Raw genomic sequence first — 21,436 nt, 5'->3', positions numbered from 1 at the left:
GGCTGCTTTGCTTGGCAGAAAATACCTCCCAAGGAACTTCTCAATCATATCTTTCCATATTTTTATAGACCCTGGAGATAATGATGTAAGCCAACGATATGCCCCGCCTCTCAAACTGAATGGAAATAGCCTCAAATGGATAGCATCGTCTGACATCCCATTAATCTTGAATGTAGAGCAAATTTAGAGAGTTCGGGAAAGGTGGTCATGTGCATCTTCATTTGCAAGACCATTGAATTAAACCGAGTTCTGGACCATGCCGATTGTACTTGCTTTAATTTCAAAATTGTTGGATGCCACGGATGGTGCTTGAACACTAAACTCATCACTCGTGAATTGAGGTCTTTCATAATCGGATAAAGTGTGTCCCTCTTCGGTCATGATTAAAGACTCTCTATCCTCAATTTTAATATTCTGTGTACCCGACCATTCACCAACTTCTCTCCATCTCCGATGCAAAGTTCTTTCAATTTCACTATCCGGTATAATCAAGGTCAATGGATTTGAACGTGTCATGCACAGTACCATGCAAAACCAGGAAAAAATGGTAGAAAGTTAAGATCAAAGGAAAAGAAAATTAATGATAAAAAAAATGAGTAAATAATGAAATGGCTAGAGTAATAATCTAAAAGTTTCCTAGAATTCCTTAAAGTGTCCCCGGCAACGGCACTAAAAACTTGATTGCTTCCCTGCAAGTATACGGGATCGCCAAGTAATACCTCGTGTGAAGAAACGAGGATCATATTCCATGGAACTAAGGATCTCCTATTACTCCTTTTTCGAACTATAATCTAGCCTAAGATATCAAGTGATGGAATTTACTATACTAGAAGCAATTAAAACTAAAACAAGATTTCCAACAAATTAGAGAAAACAAGCAATGAGCAAGCAAGAGAATCAATGTAACGCAAAGGCCTATGGATGTGGATCCCCTTGAGGGGGTATCATGAAACATGGATGATGATTAAAAGATGCAAGGGTAAATTGGACCAAGACATTTCTAGATTAGAACAACCCCAATTTCTCGGCGATTGAACCCTAATCCCATACGAACATTGATAGAAATTTCATCGAAATCCACGTTCCTACGATTGCATTAAGTACAAGGAAATCACAAATTGGAGTAAACCTACTCTTCTTCGGCTTAATCTGACATAGAGGGCTACCAACACCCAATTTCTCGGCGTGATGATACAAGTATCCCCTTCTAATCCATTCATGATCTAATACATGTGAGCAAGTTACATCTATATGCATCACTCATAAAAGAGCTACGGATTTCTCCTTAGTGTAGCACTTAGCATGAAAATAGTGGATTAAATATCAAAATTACCCAAGTATGGAATTAACAAGTAATCATAAAAAATACATGATAAATCCCCCCCAAGGTTCACCAACACCCGGTGGCCTTGGGGTCCTAGTGTGTCATCATCCCACAACAAGCAATACAATCAAACAAAACATGAAACAAATGCATAAATGACACTCCCTAGATGAAATGGTGGAGGAGGAGGTAGAGAATGTGCCGAATGACGCTTCCCCCACCAAAGGAGTGCCAAATGATGCTTCTTCTAGCCGCGGGTCTCCTTTTTTCGAATCGTGGTAAATCTTCCCTTTGAATGATGTTGCTTCTTACCTTGAGAGCCCTTGACCTTGGCCTTTGATGATCTCCTCATTTCCTTACCCTTCTTCTTCTTCCCAAGGTCACCCAAAGTCTCTCAAGTGGTCTCTCAAAACATGTCTAGAAAAAGTCCCTTATTCTGCCCTAAAAGTTAGCTTTTATACCCCTCATGGCATACGGGTCGTATAAGGGTCGTATGGGAGTCGTAAGGCACTCAAATAACCTAGATTCACATTCCATACGGGGTGCATACGGGGTCCATACGGCCTCCATATGGCACCCATACTAGGTGGTATAGGGATGGTATGGAAATCTAGGCAGACATCTTTAAATCATTCTGCTGATACAGTGCATATGGCCCCCATACTAGATGGTATGGGGATGGTATGAAATTGTTGTTTTCTTCTCTTTTCGCCTAAATGATATCTTCTTGTTCTCCATGGCTTTCCCATACCCTACAAAGCAAATAGTAGATGATTAAGTGCAAAACGGGCATCAAACCTCACAAAATACATGTAAAGTGAATACAACATATATATGAAAACACCTACATTTAGACACTTATCACTTGTTACTTTACTTTATTTTGTATTGTTGTTAGACTTGCACTACTCAGAAAGGATTTTCCTTCTGAGTATGTCTTTTATTTTCATTTCGTTGTTTCGAGTTGTATTCATTTCTCTATCTTTTATATACTCGAGTTGTTTTTGTTTAATGAGCCTTACTAAACCCCCTTGTGTATGCATGCAGATGGTCTTGTCAGTATGGGAATTGAGAACTAGTCATACACACGACCAAGGTGCTTTTGCACTTGGTCGTGTGTGCTTCACAACCCATTGGAACATCACTCCCAAGGATTTAGATCCATCAAATGCAACACTAGGAGTCATGGGAGTATTTTTTTTATTACTTCTTCCACATATATTCTTGATTGATATACATTATTAGTGAGCTTGCATGGTACATTGGGGATAATGTACAACTTAAGTGTGGGGGGCGAGTTTCATAGTGCACATGTCTTTTATATTAGTTTTGATTGATATACATGCTCACATAGCCATTGGCAGTACACCTTAGTTGCAATGATTGTATTCTTGAGTTTTAAGAGAATTTTTAACATTGAATGTTCTCATGCTCTAGTTTTTACTTGTATTTCTAGGAATTTTTGTCCAATTGACACTTTTGGAAACTCAAGTTTGATGTTAAAGGGACTAGTTATAGTTGTTTTTTTTGTTAATCAAAAACAATGGAAAAAGGAAAAGAAAGAACAAAATAGTTTTATTATTTAGTTGTGCTTGTTGAGTGAAAGCTACCACCCTGGTAGAAAGAGCTACCACCTTAAAAGTATGAAAGCCACCTTAACGGCCGCTTTGGAAAGGGCTACCTTAAAGGATGTGTGAAACGACTACAGTCTTTGTTTTTAATTTTTGTTACTTTGTGTAGATAAATAAGTCTCTTATACTTAGAACTTTGAGGAGTATACTTTGGGTTAACTTGACTAAGTTTACACACACTTACACGATTTCAGGTTTATTGTCCTTTTTTATTCAAGTTTTTAGCTAGAGCATTGATTTTTCGTATTTAGTGTTGGAATTTCCCTTACTTATAGAATGTTCTCTTTGCATGCTTTGGTGAACCTAAGGCCAAGCACTTCCAATATTTCCTTCATCTATGCTTTAATGTTTTATTTTTGCTTGAAGACAAGCAAAAGCTTAAGTATGGGGGAGTTTGATAAGTGCTTGTGTGATAAGAATGCGAAGTATTCTTTCCTTATGTTGAGCATTACTTTTATTAGGTTTTAGCGCTAATACTTTTGCATTTGTGTTACTTTCATGCATATAGGGTTGTGAAGGTAAATGTTAAAGAAAGAAGCCAATGCAGATCGTGAAGGCACACATTCGGAGGAAATCTTGAGAAGAATCAAATGCGAAGACATAAGTCAGGTTCAAGATGTGAGAATGTGTGCCAACCTCCTTGTATTCAAGTTAGCACAATGATTTGGAGGGGAACAAAGGCAGTCACATTCGAATATCCCGATTTGTGCATTGATAGCAAGAGCTTCACCAATGAGGCCATTTATTAAAGTAGCAAAATGATCTATGACGTAAACGTGTGCCTGTTTAGATTACCTCGATGAAAACATGGATTCGGGAGTGTTTTGGGCCAGTACTATAGTAGGGTATTGTAGCAAAATACTATAGCAGGTGCTGTTAACAGCCAGCCGAGAAACTGAATTTTAGAGAATCCACACGGGCATGTGGAAATTATCCACGCCCTTGAGAAAAATCCACAGGGCCGTGTGGATGCCCGATTCCAGCCTTTTGAAAGTCGATTTTCAGCCCGATTCAGTATTCTTTTCTCTATCTTTTCCCCAACTTTCAAGAGGACGGAGGCTAGGGTTTTGAGAGATATTGGCAAGGGTTTTGGAGAGGTTCTACGGCTTCGACATCGCGGTCCACATGGAAAAATGTTATTGGGGGAGCTTTCGTCGACACCGATCCGGCGAGGTGTGCCTAGGCTGGACAAGGGGACCTTTGGAGGAGACGAGGCCAATCCATAAGACCATCGACACGACTACCAAGGCGGTTTTTCTATGGATTACTTGTTTTTATATTTGATTTCATTATTGATTGTAACTAGCTCCATAGAGAGCTAAACCCCCTAGTGGGTACTTGGATTTGTGAACCCTAGGATGTATTTGTTTCATTAAACCTTTTATTATGCTTTCCTTAATTGATGTTTTAATTGAGTTCCAATCTTGAATGTTTGATTGATTGAATGCTCCCTTAGAATGACACTAGGGTTGAGAGTTCACCTTGGTAACCCTGTGAGTGAGTGACACACCATGGGAGTTAGACAAAGGTAGATTGGAGATGCTTGAGAGGGTGAGTCAAGAGGTAGCGGAGCGTCCCCTTTCCTCTTCGACGTGAATTATCCTACCTCCATTTCTTTGAGTTCTTTGCGGTTATAGTAGAGTGAACGGGCTAAGGGATGACCTTCCACTGGGGCTTAGTTGCAAAGGTAACGGAGTGAAGCGCTGAAGTGATTTTAGCACCTAGGGCTTAACTATGACTAGGGACCTCTCACCTGGACCAAAGGGTTAAGTCTATGTCTAGGAAGAGGGTTTATCACTTGGAATCCTTGGAACTCCATGCAATTCTATACAAGTGAGAGGTGTTGAGATTATTCGATTTCTCCACCAGGACATCATATAGAGTTAGTCATGGTTGACCTTAGATTTGGGACAGTGTATTGAAGGATTTCCATGACTCATTAATGCATTAATTAAGAAGCATAATAGTTGGTTCTACACTTGAAACAATTGTCCTAGGCGGAACAATATCCGAGTACCCCATTTATATCGATTGCCTTATCTCTCATTTACTTGTGATTCTCTTTCTTGTTTCTTTTATTCTTGTTTACACTACATCTTATCAACACAATCATTGTTCATTTTCACTTGGTTAAGTAGCAAATTTAAGTATTCTTATTCCCTACTCCCTGTGGATACAATACCCCACTCACCTGGGATTATTACTTTGACAAACCCGTGCACTTGCGGGGGTTCTGGTCAGGGACCAACTTCATCCCTTGATTTTTATCCTCCGATTTACCTCAAATATAGACATCCATTGATAAATGCCTAAATGTATGTATTTTATACATATTTGTTGAGTATAACTTGTGCTTTTTCTTGATGAATCAATGCCCTTTTATGGTTTAATTGGTTTCTTTTGTATTACAAGCATAGAAGAAGCCCAGATGAGCTTGGTAATGCAATTCCAGAAGAAATTGACACCAAAAATAGCATTTTAGAGCCAGGGCACTATAGCAATACTGTAGCAGCTCATAGCATAAAGACTTGAAGAAAAATACTAAGTCTAGAATTCTCACGGGAAACCATACAACTATGAAAATAACCGCAAGCTGATTGAAGAAGTAGTTTTACTGTTGCAAGTTTAATGTAATGGAATTACTGTAGCAGTTTACTATAACAGAACTGTAGAAAATTACTAGAAATTTGGCAGAATTCTGAGGAACCTCGTGGCCCATTTGCTAACCACAAGCAATCCTGAGATTAGTTTAAAAAGGGCTTCTAGGGCATCATCTAAGGGATCTTTTGGCCACCCTTTCTCCACCATCATCTCCTAGGGCTTCAAGGAGCCTAGAGAAGGTAGATCTGAGGTGCAAATCCAAGGGGAAAAGAGAAGCGCTATCAAGGAGAACATCAAGGAGCTTGCCAGCAGAATCCGATGAGCTCTCATCACCACCCTCTATTCTACATTTCAAGAGAGTTTCTTTGTTTTTGTTCATGTTGTATATGTATCTTCAAATCTCTCTTTTATTCATGTTAAACTAGACTCTCAAGGTTGCCGGGTATCCGGGGAACCTTGGGATGAACTTGCTTATATGGATGCTATGATTTATTTCTAGTGCTTTTTGTTTGGTTTGTGGTTCAAGCTTGGTGTTATTTGATGTGTTATTTTGCATGAGAACTCTGCAATTCTACTTCTAGGTTCCACATAGTATTAGACCACCGCCCTTGTGCTAGACTTACCGAGCTTGGAAGAGATTCATGTATGAATACACTGTGACCATCAGGTACTTCTTACCCCTCCAACCATTAGGGCTAAACCTTGGTTAAGTATCCAACCTAATTAGATATTTCTCCAGTTATAATGCGATCATGGGAGGATTTGGTCAGAATAGATTCTAAGCAAATACTTGTATGGGTGGCACATCCCTTGCGTGTGTGTACCTCAAGTACACGGGTTAAGTCCTCTACACTATGCTCTGGTGTAAAGGGATACTCTTGACACCTCACACTGTGTGGGACTCGTTGAAGCTCTAGGGACTTCATGTGATAAACCTTATTCCCTAACCTAGATCTAACCCTTTGGTCCAGGCAAAAAACACCTAATCATGATTAAGTCCCAGCACTAAGGATTACTTCAACACTTCACTCAGTTGCTTGCACAACTAAGCCCCAGTGTAGTTTGTCTCTTAGCACTTCACTCTATCATGCCCACAAAGAACTCTTGGAACTTGGAGGTAGGATAAATTTTGTCGAAAGGGAAAGGGGACGTTTCGCTACCTCTCAACTCACCCTCTCAACACTCTTGAATCTCGCTAAGTCTAATCATAATAAAGTTGTCACCCCTTCAATGGATTACCTAAATAGATTCTTAACCCTAGTGTAACTCTAAGGGAGAATGAAAGCAATAAGCACACAAGATTGAAACTCAATCAAGACATCATTTAAAGGAAACATAATAAGAGTTAATGAAACAAAATCATCGTAGGGTTTACAAGTCCAAGCATCCACTAGGGGTTTAGCTCTCCATAGAGCAATACAAAATCAACAATGAAGTTAAAAGTAAGTGCAAGCAATCTATAGAGATAACCCCCTTGTTGTCCGTGTCGATCGTCTTAAGGAGTTGCCTCGTCTTCACCAAAGACTACTTCACCAAGCCTAGGGCACACCTCACCCAATCAATGTTGATGAAAGCTCCCCTCACCCTATCCACACTCGCACCAAAAGATGGGCAAAAGATAGGAATAAAATACCCTAATAAAACTGACAACACCCCTTGCGTGTGACCCGCAAGTGCACGGGATTATCATGTAATAAATTCCCAGGTGAGTGGGGTATCGTATCCACAGGGAATAGAGAATAAAAATACTTAAGTTACTACTTAACCAAGTGAAGATGAATAATGATTGTGTTGATAAAGTGTGATGTAAACAAGAATATAAGAACAAGAAAGAGAAACATAAATAAGTGAGAGGAAAGGCAATTGGTATAAAGTGGGGTTCTCGGATACTGTTCTGCCTAGAATAATCATTTCAAGTGCAAAACCAACTATTATGCTTCCAAACTAATGCATTAATGAGTCGTGGAGATCCTATAATACACGGTCCTAAATCTAAGGTAAACCGTGACTAACTCTATACTATACCCCGACGGAGAAATCAACCAGCTCAACACCTCACACTGTGTAAAGTTGCAAGAAGCTCTAGGGATTCCAAGTGATAAACCCTATTCCTATATGTAGATCTAACCCTTTGGTCTAGGAGAAAGACCCCTAGTCAGAATTAAGCCCCATGTGTTAAAGTCACTTCAACACTTCACTCTGTTGCTCGCACAACTAAGCCCCAGCAGAGTTCATCCCTTAACCCTTCACTTTATTGTGATCGCAAAGAACTCTTGGAACATGGATATAGAATAAATCACACCAGAGGGGAAAGTGGGCGCTCTTCTACCTCTCGACTCACCCTCTCGACCCTCTCTAATCTTGCTTTGTCTAACCCTCATGGCATGTCACCCATCCACAAGGATTACCAATATTGACTGTCAACCCTAGTGTCACTCTAAGGGAGAAATCAATCAACAAGCATTCAAAATTGGAACTCAATTAAAAGCATCAATTAAGGAAAGCATAATAAAAGGTTAATGAAACAAATACATCCTAGGGTTCACCAAAAACAAATAATCTATAGCAAAACCCCATCAATAGTCGGGTCGATGGTCTTGTGGAGTGGTCGCGCCTTCTTTAAAGGTCCCCTTTTAAAGCCTAGGGCACATCTCACCGGATAGGTGCCGACGAAAGCTCCCCCAATAGCTATCTTCTAAGAGAATTGTGGTATCGAAGACGTAGAACCCGTCCAAAATCTTTGACAATACCTCTCTAAACCCTAACGCAAGCCTCTCGAAAACTGGAGAAAAGATGGAAAAAAGGATGCTAAAATTAGGTTGAATAACGGCTTTAAAAGCACTAGAATCTGGCATCCACACGGGGGTGGGGAATTTCCACACACCCGTGTGGGTTCTCTGGAAATCTCATTTTCAGGCGGCCATGAACAGTGTTGCTACAGTACATTCGCGACCTACATTAGCTTCTTTTCTCAATATTTAGCTTTACAACCCTACATGCGCTAAAGAACATAAATACACATGTATTAGTGCTTAAATCTAATAAAAGTAATGCTCATCATAAAGAAAGAACACTTCACATTCTTATCTCACAAGCACTTATCAAACACCCCCACACTTAAGCTTTTGCTTGTCCTCAAGCAAAGAAATAAAACATTGAAGTATAGAAGAAGGAATGATTGAAAGCACTCGGTCTTAGGTTCACCAAAGCATGCAAGGAGAGCATTCTACAAGTAAGGGAAATTTCAACACTAAATACGAAAAATAAATCCTCTAGCTAAAAACATGAATCAAAAAGGACAATAACCCGAAATAGTGTAAGTGTGTGTAAACTCACTCAATTCAACCCAAAGTATACTCTTCAAAGTTCTAAGTAAAAGGGACTTATTTATCTACAAAACATAACAAAACAACAAGATGGTAGTAGCTTCACACATCCTCTAAGTTAGCCCTTTCCAAAGCGGCTGCTAAGATGGCTTTCACACTTTCGAGGTGGTAGCTCTTTCTACTTGGGTGGTAGCTTTCAATTATTCCCTGAGATAGCTCTTTCTCTCATTAGGGCATAACTAGTATTTGACTTATGAGAGTAGCTTCATACTTCATAGGTGGTAGCTCTTTCCACCCAGAATGCACAACTAAATGATATATCTATTTTTTTCAGCAAAATAAAACAAGAAACAAAACTAATTAGTCCCTTAAACAGCGAACTTAGTTTCCAAAAGAGTTTCAAGATTGAGTGCTGTAACAAGTATCAATCGGGCAAAAATTCCTACAAATTCTAATAAAAACTAGAGCATGAGGACTTTAAATGTTAAAACATCTCCTAAACTCAAGAATGCAAACATTGCAACTAAGGTGAACCACCATTGACTATGTGAGCATGTATGTCAATCAAATCTTGTGTAAAAGACAAGTGTAACTTGAACTCCCCCCCACACTTAAGATGTATATTTCCCTCAATGTACCATGCAAGCACAATAGAAAGTAAATCAATCAAGTATATTTGTGGGAGTGGCAATTAAAACAATACTTCCCTGACTCCTAGTGTTGCGTTTGTTGGAGCTAAATCTCTGGGAGTAAAGTTCCAACGGGATGTAAAGCACACACGGACCACATTAGCCATGTCCATGACTAGTTCTCAATTCCCATACTGACAAGACCATCTACACGCATACATGAGGGGGTTCAGTGAAGCTCAATAAACAAAAATAACTCAAGTATATAAAAGATAAAGCAATGAATATAACTCGAGATAAAATAATGAAAATAAAAGACATACTCAGAAGGAAAACCTTTCTGAGTAATGCAGGTCTAACAACAATACAAAATAAAGCAAAAATAACAAGAATGAAATAAGATATGCATCAAGTGTCAATGTCATCTACTGCCGGCTCCTCCGCTACTACTAGTGGTGGTGATGATACACAAGGTGGATCAAATGGTGCTGGAATAGGTAATGGTGGTGCAAGAGATGCCTAAGGGGTCCTCGGCCATAGGACAAATGATAAGGCGACGTCTCGCTCTAAAATCCACTGTAAGGTGTCAAAACATGCCATCAACTCGGTGTACTTCATCGCCTGTGTCGCCCAAACCTCAGCAATCTCAGTACGTAGCACCCCTATAGTATTCTCGAGCTTCTTAAAACAATCATAAGCTCGAGTTAGTGAAAACATGCATACTGGGGGTGGCTCCTCTACCACAGGAGGTGCCTCGGTCTCCTTCGGTGTCGGCTAAGGCTCGAGGGAGGCCTGAGAGCCATCGGTATCATCACCATCACCCTCGACTATCCCTAGAGTGAGCGTAATCAAAGTATATGCAACAGGGCTATGTCTGCGTACCAATCCCATCAATCTCAATGTTTCCAGGCCTAACGGTAAAGGAACAGTCATATTCTCAGCACCACGTATAGCGTATAGCAAACCCATGCCCATAAGAAGTTTGGTGATGTATGGCCCTGAAAAGGTGACACCCACTCTAAAATACTGGCCCTGGTGGTGTAGATACTAGGCTAGTATATGGCCCAAATGGATCGGCTATCTCTGAACCATAGAGTAAAGGTATAGAAGCTCTTGTCAGCTCAGGATGCCGGTACTGTCACCATGGCCATTCATCACTAGACTGGCATGAAGATAGCGGTACACAGGTCAGGAAAGGCCTGTGGCCTTGGACACGCCTGGCTCATACTGTCCCTGTCCGAATAAACTGCTATATGCTCTCTTAGGAGTCAAAAAACCAGGATAATCGGTCAAAAGTTGCTCGTACTCCTCAGTGGTCGTAAAGGTCTCATCATAGAGGCCCAATACGATCAAGAACTATGTGACACTCATAACATGGTACTTCCCAAGTGCTCCAAACTGTATAGGGTCGACACTGTCAAACCTGGCATAGGACCTGTCTAACTCGAAAGAGGATAAAACCTCAAGTGTAAGCGCATGGATGGAAGGCTCTCTAAACGTCAGTAACTGTCTCCAACCACCCACCGAGACGAGATCCTCTACCTCATCTACCAACTCATCACTCTGTTGTATATCTCGCAATACACTCGTATCTATGAAACCAGTCAGTTTGAACCTAAGCCTTGATAATCGTTCAAAACGAACTTGGTGCTCGGGAATAGCAAATCCCATATTCTCTAGCTCGAGGGATGACTCACGCAGACGCTTCTAAGTTTGCTTCTTCGACCGGGGTACCATATCTGCAAAATAAAAATATAGACTCAATCAAAAGCATTCAAAAATTTATTCTGCAGATTTCCACACAATCGTGTGGAATTTCCACAAGCCCGTGTGGATTGACAGGGTGTCAAAACCGCACCGCCGCGCCTCACAAAACCAAAAAATACAACTTTTCATTGTTTATAACTTCGTTCGAAGCATGCATATACCTTATAAACATAGAAACGAAGCAATATTCATCATTTTAATTGATTAAAATCTAGTATCGCAAAGAAAAAATGAATTAAGGATTTACCAGTAGTTGAAGATGAAAACTCTCGAAATCGGCCGAGAATTCAAGTAAAACACCTCAAGATCAATGGTGCGATGTAGGGAGAGTAGTGAAGAGTATTCTCTGAGTAATTAGTAGTGTAGGAATGAATAAAACCGAAAGGATTTTATAGAAAACCAGCGGCCTTTGCATTTCTGTACATCCACACAGGCGTGGGGAAATTACCCACGCCCGTGTGATTCCACAGGAGAGCCCACAGGGGCAGACGCACGCCCCTGTGCGTTCTCTAGAAAACACTCAAAGCATTCTGAACACAACCACATGGGCATATGGAAATTACCCAAGCCAATGGGCCCGACCCACAGGGGTATACACATGCCCCTGTGGACTCTCTGTCTAATTAAGAAAATTCTCTAAGTATGAACCATGCAGAAATTACCTATGAGCGTTGGTCATCACAAGACCAACTCACAAGGACACTCGCATGCCCCTGTGCATTCTCTGGATGGAAGGGAACTCTTCTTAAGAGATCCACACGGGCATGTGGAAATAACCCACACCCGTGCGTTTATCACAGGGTTACCCTCAGGGGCGAGTCCATGCCCTATGTCTTCTCAGGAAAATCTCTCAATCTCTCCAAGAACACACACGCCTGTGTGAAAATTACCCATGAGCGTGTGAAATTCGCAAGGTCATCCACAACGGCAAGTCCACGACCCTATGGCCTCTCAGCATGAGCTCATAGTAGAGACCCACGGGCGTCTGGAAATTCCACACGCCCGTGCGTTTTCTCTGGATGCCTTGAAAAACTCTGCAGGCTCTGCAGAAAATTCTTTAATGAATAAAAACACTCAGAGCCTACTTTTATCATGCAAACTATTCCAGAGAAAAATGCACAACATGCTTAAATGACCAAAAACTTCGACAAACACATTTAGACACATATGTGCACCAAAAATCCACGAGAAAATCACAGCAATAGCATCTCAAATCAGGACACCAACACTCAAAACCTTATTCATGCAAACACTAAACTAAAAACTAGAAAAATAGTAAAGACTTGGGTTGCCTCCCAAGAAGCGCTTGTTTTACGTCACTAAGCTTGACGTACCTTGTCTTACTACACGGGAGTTCATAGATGAAGGTTACCCTCTTACCCATAACTTTAAAGCATGATGAGCATAACCTCTTGAAGGTAGAGGGAGAGTTGTCGAGCTTGTTACCACTTGAGGGTTTGTCACCCTTGTTTCATTCTCGCATATCCCTACCGTCCATGTCGATCAATACCTGGAGGTGCGCAAGAATGGCCTCCCAAGTATCAAGGGAACATCTGCATCCTCATCGATGTCCAACACTATGAAGTGTACAGGAAATATGCACTTGTCCACCTTGACAAGCATGTCTTCAATGATGCCCCTCGGATATCTCACCATTTGGTCCGCCAATTACAAAGTCATCCAAGTGGGCTTAGGCTCTCCTAAGCCTAGCTTTTGAAAGAAAGAGTATGGCATGACATTGATACTGGCCCCCGAGTTCGCCAATGCCATATCTTCACAGAAATTGCCAATGTTGCATGAGATAATGAAGCTTCTTGGGTCTTTCTTCTTGTTCAGTATATTCTTTTGCAAGACCACCGAGAAAGTTGCATCTAGAATCACGGAGGTACTCTTCTCTAATTTCCTTTTGTTGGTCAACAAATCTTTCAAGAACTTGGCATACCTAGCCATTTGGGGTAATGCCTCAACAAAGGGAATGTTTATTTGTAGTTGCTTAAACAAACCTAGAAACATTTTGTACTGCTCATCCGTTTGGTCATTCTTCAATCTAGAGGGATAAGGGATTCTTGTCTTGTAAGGTGGGGGTGCCACCTCTTTCTCCTTATTCACTTTTTCCTCAACCTCTATGACCTCAGGTGCTTCAACATTAATATTCTCACTTGGAGACCTGCCCTCGACCTCACGACCACTTCTCAAAGTGATCGCCTTCACATGTTCTCTTGGATTAGTCTCGGTATTACTCGGCAAGCTTCCATGTGGTCTCTCTGATAGAGACTTCATGATTTGCCCCACTTGATTCTCTAGGTTGTGCAATGAAGCGGTGTGGTTGCGAAGTGTAGCCTCGACCAATTGAAACTGTGTATCTGATGATTGTACAAATCTAGTCAAGGCTTCCTCCAAATCGGTCATCCGGGTCTCCAAGCCTGAAACTCTATTGTCCATGTTCGAGGCTTGTTGTTGTTGGAAACCTGGTGGTGCCATGGCCTTTTGCTGCCCTTGGTTACTCCTTGAAAAATTGGGATGACTCTTCCAACCTTGGTTGTAGGTGTTACTATAAGGATTACCTTGGTTCCTCATTGCATTACCCATAAAGTCAACTTTCTCCACTAAAGATGCATCACCAATAGATATCGGCAATCGGATAAAGCATGTCCTCCACTGCACCTGGTGTAAGTAGTCACGGCTGCCACTCTATTAGAAGTTATAAGGTCTTACTTTTTACTCAATGATTCCACTTAGGCTGCCAAAAGAGTAACAGCATCTATTTCATGGAGCCCGGCTACCTTTTTCCTTTCCCGTGCGTCCCACTGGTAGTTGTTTATGGCTATATCCTCTACCAACTGTCAGGCCTCTTCAGTGGTCTTACTCCCCATTGTACCTCCTACTATGGTATCTATCAATTGTCTCGTACTTAGATTCAACCCATTATAGAAGGTCTGAATAATCATCCATTCCGGAAATCTGTGTTGTGGGCACCTCTGTAAGAGATCCTTGAAGCACTCCCATATCTCAAACAATGATTCCAGTTCCATTTGCACAAACGACGATATCTCATTACGAAGCTTGGCTGACTTCCCCATAGGAAAGTATCTTACAAGAAAAGCTTCCACCATCTTATTCCAAGTCATGGTGGATATTTTTAGCAAGAAATGAAGCCACTGCTTGGTCCTTCCTTTGAGAGAAAATGGAAAAGCCCTCAATCTGATAACATCATCTGATAAACCATTAATCTTCAGCGTGTCACAAACTTCCAAGAAGTTCTCTATGTGATTGTTTGGATCCTCATCGCCCAAACCATTGAACTGCGCTGACTGCTGAATCATCTGGATGAATGCTGGCTTCAGCTCAAAATTTGGAGCTGCAATGGAGGGTCACAGAATGCTAGATTGTAAACCCAATACTAATGGTCTAGCATAATCAGAAAGTATTCTCTGTTGTTCATTCTGTTCTTCTATGTTATCAGACCCTTAGACTTCCACTTCAGCTAGATTCGATGGTTCTTGCACATGTTCTTTTCCCCTTCTTTTGAGTGTACATTCAAGTTCGGGATCACCTTCAATTAATATCAAAAGGTTTCCTCAGGTCATAACCTGGAGCTACACCAAAATAAAGAAAACAAAATTAGAACGATGATAGAATAAGAAGATATGAAATAGAATGAATGAATACGTAAGATAGCAAAATGCAAAGTATCTCTAAATGCCTACTCCCCGGCAATGGCACCAAAAACTTGACATCGCCCCTTGGTATGACCCGCAAGTACGCTGGTTTATCGAGTAATAAATTCCCAGGTGAGTGGGGTATTGTATCCACAGGGAGTAGGGAATAAAAATACTTAAGTTGCTACTTAACCAAGTAAAGATGAACAATGATAGTGTTGATAAAGTGTGATGTAAACAAGATTAAAAGAACAAGAAAGAGAAGCACAAATAAGTGAGAGGAAAGACAATCGCTATAAAGTCGGGTACTCGGATACTGTTCTGCCTAGGATAGTTGTTTCAAGTGCAAAACCAACTATTATGCTTCCTACAATACACGGTCCCAAATCTAAGGTAAACCGTGACTAACTCTACACTATGCCACAGTGAAGAAATCGACCAGTCCGAACACCTCACACTGTGTAAACTTGAAAGAAGCTCTAGGGATTCCAAATGATAAACCCTATTCCTATACGTAGATCTAACACTTTGATCCAGGCAAAGATCCCTAATCATAATTAAGCCCCAAGTGTTAAAGTTATTTCAACGCTTCACTCTGTTTCTCGCGCAACTAAGCCCAGAGGAGTTCATCCCTTAACCCTTCACTCTATTGTGACCGCAAAGAACTCTTGGAATGTGGAGGTAGGACAAATCACACCTGAGGGGAAAGGCGACGCTCCGCTACCTCTTGACTCATCCTCTTGACCCTCTCCAATATTCCTTTCTCTAACCCTCATGGCGTGTCACCCATACACAAAGATTACCCATATTGACTCACAACCCTAGTGTCACTCTAAGTGAGAAATCATTCAACAAGCATTCAAAATTGGAACTCAATTAAAAGCATCAATTAAGGAAAGCATGATGAAAGGTTAATGAAACAAATACATCCTAGGGTTCACAAATCCAAGTACAAACTAGGGGTTTAGCTCTCCATGGAGCAAGATACAGTCAATCATAAAATCAGAAGTAAAAACAAATAGTCCATAGGCAAACCTCCTCGATAGTCTGGTCGATGGTCTTATGGAGTGGCGGCTGACACGTTCGTATATGCGTGTAACCGTAAGTTCACGGGCATCGAAGTAATAATCCCAAATCAGTGGGTATCGTATCCACAGAGAATAGGGAATAAAGACACTTGAATTGTTTCTTAACTAATGTGGAAGATGAATAGTGATAAGTGTGACAAAATATGAAATAACAAAAATAAAAGCAACAAGATAGAGAACACAAGTAAAGGAGAAGGTAAGGCAATCAATAAAGATGGGGTACCCGGATATTGATCTGCCTAGGACAACCGTTTCAAGTGCAAGAATCCTCTATTATACTTCCTAATGGATGCAACTATGAGTTGTGGAAATCCTTAATTACATGATCCCAAATCTAAGGTCAACCATGCCTAACTCTATACATGCCCCAGAGGAGAGATTAAATAATCTCTCAACCTCGCACTCTCATAGAAATGCAATGAGCTCTAGAGATTCCAAGTGATAAACCCTATTCCTATATACAGACCTAGCCTTTTGGTCCAGGTGGAAGATCCCTAGTCACAATTAAGCCCTACGTGCTAAAATCACCTCAACGCTTCACTCCATTGCACTCACAACTAAGCCCCAGTGGAAGGTGATCCCTTAGGCTATTCACTCTACGATAGCCGCAAAGAACTCTTGGAATGTAGAGGCAGGATAGATCACATCGGAGGGGAAAGGGGATGCCCCGCTACTTCTCGACTCACCCTCTCAACCTTCTCCAATCTAGCTTTGTCTAACTCTCATGGTGTGTCACTCACTCAAAAGAGTTACCAACAAGAACTCTCAACCCTAGTGTCACTCTTGGGGAGTATTTATACAATCAAGAATACAAGATTGGAACTCATAATAAACATTAATTAATTGAAAGCATAATAAAAAGATCTAATGAAACGAATACATCCTAGGGTTCACAAATACCCAAGTAACCACTAGGGGGTTTAGCTCTCCATGGAGCTAGATACAATCAATGAAATCAAATGTAAAAACAAAGCATCCATAAAAAAAACCCCTCATTAGTCATGGCGATGGTCTTGCGGAGAGTCCTCTACTCATCTCAAGGGTCCCTTTGTCTGGCCTAGGATACACCTCGCCGGATCGGTGCCGATGAAAGCTCTCCCACTAACCTTGTTCCAACCGACGTGCGATGTCAGAGCCATAGAACCTATCTAAAGACCTAGACAATACCTCTCAAAACCCTAGCCGCCACCTTCTCTTAAGTTGGGGAAAAGAATGCTGAAAATCAGAGCTGAAATCGGCTTTTAAAGGACTGGAATCAGCAATCCACACGCCCATGTGGATGCCTGACAAGATCAACTTGCGTATATCCTGCAAATGCACTGTTTTGTCAAAGTAATAATCCCAGATGAGTGGGTATCGAATCCACAGGGAATAGGGAATAAAAATACTTAATTCGATTCTTAGCTATGTGAAAGATTAGTGATGATAAGTGTGACAATGATTCAATTCTCAACAATAAAAACAACAAGTAAGAGAGCAAAAGTAAAGAAGTGGGTAAGGCAATCGATAAAGATGGTGTACCCAGATAATGCTCCTCCTAGGATAATTGTTTCAAGTGCAAGAACCCTCTATTATGCTTCCTAATCAATGCAATGGTGAGTCATGGAAATCCTTAACTACATAGTCCCAAATCTAAGGTCAACTTGCCTAACTCTATACATGTCCCGGATGAGAGATTAGATAACCTCTCAACCTCGCACTCGCACAGAGTTGCAATGAACTCTAGGGATTCCAAGTGATAAATCTCTTCCTAATTATAGACCTAACCCTTTGGTCCAGGTGGAAGATCCCTGACCATGATTAAGCCCTAGATACTAAGATCACCTCAACGCTTCACTCCGTTGCAAGCGCAACTAAGCCCCAGCGGAAGTTCATCCCTTAAACCATTTAATCTATTATGGTCGCAAAGAACTCGAGGAACGGAGGTAGAATCTATCACGTCGGAGGGGAAAGGGGACGCTCTTGCACCTCTCGACTCACCCTCTCAACCCTCTCCAACCTAGCTTTGTCTAACGCTCGTGGTGTCTCACTCACTCACAAGGTTACCAACGAGAACTCTCAACCCTATTGTCACTCTAGGGGAAATGTTCATACAATCAAGCATTCAATGTTGGAACTCATAATAAACATCAATTAATTGAAAGCATAATTAAGAGATTCAACGAAATGAATACATCCTAGAGTTCACAAATACCCAAGTACCCACAAAGGGTTTAGCTCTCCATGGAGCTAAGTACAATCAAAGAAATAGAATGTAAAAGTAATGAATCCATAAAGAAATCCCCTCGATAATCGTGTCAATAGTCTTGTGGAAAGTCCTCTACTCGTCGTCCAAGGATTCCCTCATCCGGTATAGGATACGCCTCAACGGAAGCTCCCCTACCAACCTTCCTAAGGAATGACGATGTCAGAGCCGTAGAACCTCTCCAAAACCTTGGCCAATACCCCTAAAAACCCTACCTGAAGCCCTCTCTCAAGTTGGGGAAAAGAAGGAGAAAAGAATACTAAAATCGGGGCTGATTCGGCTTTAAATAGGGCTAGAATCGGGTGAGTACACGGGCGTGGATGCTTCACGCGCCCGTGTGGAATTTCCACACGGGCGTGGATAATTTCCACACGCCCGTGTGGATTTTTTGAACTCCTGTTTCTCGGCCGGCTGTGAACAGTGCTGCTACAGTACCGTCCTGAATAGCTTCCCGAATCCATACTTTCATCGGAGTAACGCAAACGGGCACACGTTCACGTCGTGGATCATTTGCTTCTTCAATGATAGGCAAGTTGGTGGAGCTCTTGTTCTATGTGCATAAATCGGAATGCTCGAGTGTGACTGCCTTTGTGCCCCTCCAAATTGATGTGCCAAACTCGAATACGAGGAGGTTGGCACACACTCTAGCATCTCACATCCGACCTATGTCTTCGTGTTTGGACCTTAGCAAGATTTCCTCTAAAATCGGTGCATTGTGATCCACATTGGCTTCTTTCATTAATACTTGGCCTCACAACCCTACATGCACGAAAGTAACATACAAACACACATATTAGTGTAAAAACCTGAGAATAGTAATGCTCAACATAAGGAATGAACCCTGCGCTTCCATATCGCACAAGCACTTATCAAACTCCCCCACACTTAAGCTTTTGCTTGTCCTTAAGCAAAAATTAAAATGTTATGTGCATCAATGAAGAAAATATTGAAAGTGCTTGGCCTTAGGTTTACCAAAGTATACAAAGAGAACATTCTACAAGTAAGGGAAATTTCAACACTAAATACGAAAAAATCAATGCTCTAGCTAAAAACTTGAAACAAAAAGGATACAAAACCCGAAATCGTGTACTTGTGTGAACTCAATCAAGTCAACCCAAAGTATACTCCTCAAAGTTCTAAGTACAAGGCACTTATTTATCTACAAAAGCGACAACAGTTTCAAAGATGGTAGTAGCTTCACACATCCTCTAAGGTAGCCCTCTCCAAAGTGGCCGCTTAGGTGGCTTTCACACTTTCGAGGTGTTAGCTCTTTCTACCAGAATGGTAGCTTTCACTCATCTTATGAGATAGCTCTTTCTCTCATTAGGGTATAGCTAGTATCCGACTTATGAGAGTAGCTTCATACTTCATAGGTGGTAGCTCTTTCCACCCAACAAGCACAAATAACCAATAAAAACTAAACTGAAATTCAACACAAGAAACAACTATAACTAGTCCCTTTAACATCAAACTTGAGTTTCCAAAAGAGACTAATAAGTGAGTAGTGTAACAAGTATAAATCGGGCAAAAATTCCTAGATATTCAAGCACAACTAGAGCATGAAAACATTCAATGTTAGAAATTCTCCTAAACTCAAGAATACAATCCTTGCAACTAAGATGAACTGTCATTGGCTATGTGAGCATATATCAATCAAGAACAATAGAAAAGAATGTGTGCACTATGAAACTCCCCCACCCCCCCCCACACACACACACTTAAGTTGTACATTTCCCCAATGTACACATGCAAGCTCACTCAAAATATATATCATTCAAAATCAAATATGGGAGAAGCAATCAAAACAATACTCCCCTTAGTCCTAGTGTTGCGTTTGATGAAGTTAATTCCATGGGGGTAGTGTTCTGACGGGTTGTGAAGCTCACACGGCTAAGTGCCTAAGCACCTTGGTCGTGCCCATGACTAAGTCTCAATTCCCAAGAAGACAAGACCATCTGCACGCATACACGAGGGGGTTCAGTAAAACTCAATAAAAACAAAATATCTCGAGTATATATAAGAGATAGACAATGAATACAACTCGAGATGCAAAATGAAAATAAACTCAGAAGGAGAATCCTTTTTGAGTGAACAAGTCTAAAATAACATGCATAAAAGAAAAAGAACTAAAAGTCAAATGTCGGTGTCACCCTCGGGCTCAGGTGCTGCTGTTGCTGGTGGTGAAGATGCACATGGTGGGTCCACCAGTGACGGGGTAGGGGATGAGGGTGCAGTAGATGCCGAGGTAGCTTGAGGAGTCCTCGGTCGCAAAACAAATGAAGAGGCGATGTCTCGCTCTAAGATCTGCTGTAATATGTCGAAGCATGCCGTGAACTCTGTGTACTGAGCTGCTTGAATGGCCGTGATCTCAGAAACATCTTCCTGCACCACTCCTAAAGCATTCTCGAGCCTCTCAAAGGGATCATGGGTTTAAGATAGTGTAAACGAACATACGGGGGGGTATGTTCTCCGCCACTGGAGGTGCCTCAGTCTCCATTGGTGCTGACTGAGGCTCATCATCGTTATCCTCGAATGGAATATTCAGCACATAAACACCATTTGGATATTTACGGACCAAACCCATGAGCCTCATTGTCTCTAAGCCCAGTGGTGCTAATATGATTGTCTTCTCGGCTCTACTGATTATGTCTCGTAGACCCATCCCCAAAATGAGTCTAGTAATGTATGGACCGGAGAAAATGATACCTAGTCTGGGATACTGTCCTTGATGCTTCAAATACTCCGCCAAAATGTGCCCCAGATGGACAGGCTCATTCCGCACCATGGAGTATAAGTACATAAGTTCTTGCTTGTTTATGACTCCTGTGCTATTACCGCGACCATTCACTGACCTGCTTATGATGGCGTGAAGATATCTATAACTAGGTCGAGATAAACATGAAGCCTTAAACACTGCTGGTTTATATCGCCCCTTACCACATAGTATTCTATATGTCTCCGTGGGAGATAAACCCGACATGTCAATTGGAAGACTCTCATTCTCTTCAGTCTCAGTATACTCCTCATCATATAAACCAAGTCTAGTGGAGAACTGTGTGACCCTCATACTATGATGTTGCCGAAAAGCTCTGAACTGAATAGCGCCAACACTATCAAAATGAGCATAAGAGCGATCGAACTCAAATGAACCAAGCACCTCTAGAGT

At 41.3% G+C, this 21,436-nt stretch overlaps 1 non-coding gene across 1 annotated transcript; it reads left to right on the top strand.

The window, feature by feature from the left end:
• The first annotated feature begins 14,236 nt into the window (after positions 1 to 14,236).
• LOC120259685 lies at positions 14,237 to 14,343 on the top strand. Its single transcript, XR_005536242.1, has one exon. It is a non-coding gene; the product is annotated as a small nucleolar RNA R71 (small nucleolar RNA).
• Positions 14,344 to 21,436: the final 7,093 nt, after the last annotated feature.

The sequence above is a fragment of the Dioscorea cayenensis genome, chromosome 4, assembly GCF_009730915.1.
Source record: "Dioscorea cayenensis subsp. rotundata cultivar TDr96_F1 chromosome 4, TDr96_F1_v2_PseudoChromosome.rev07_lg8_w22 25.fasta, whole genome shotgun sequence".
Classification (NCBI taxonomy): domain Eukaryota; kingdom Viridiplantae; phylum Streptophyta; class Magnoliopsida; order Dioscoreales; family Dioscoreaceae; genus Dioscorea; species Dioscorea cayenensis.
Note: the sequence above shows the minus strand (reverse complement) of the source record. Positions and strands in the feature narration are given on the sequence as shown.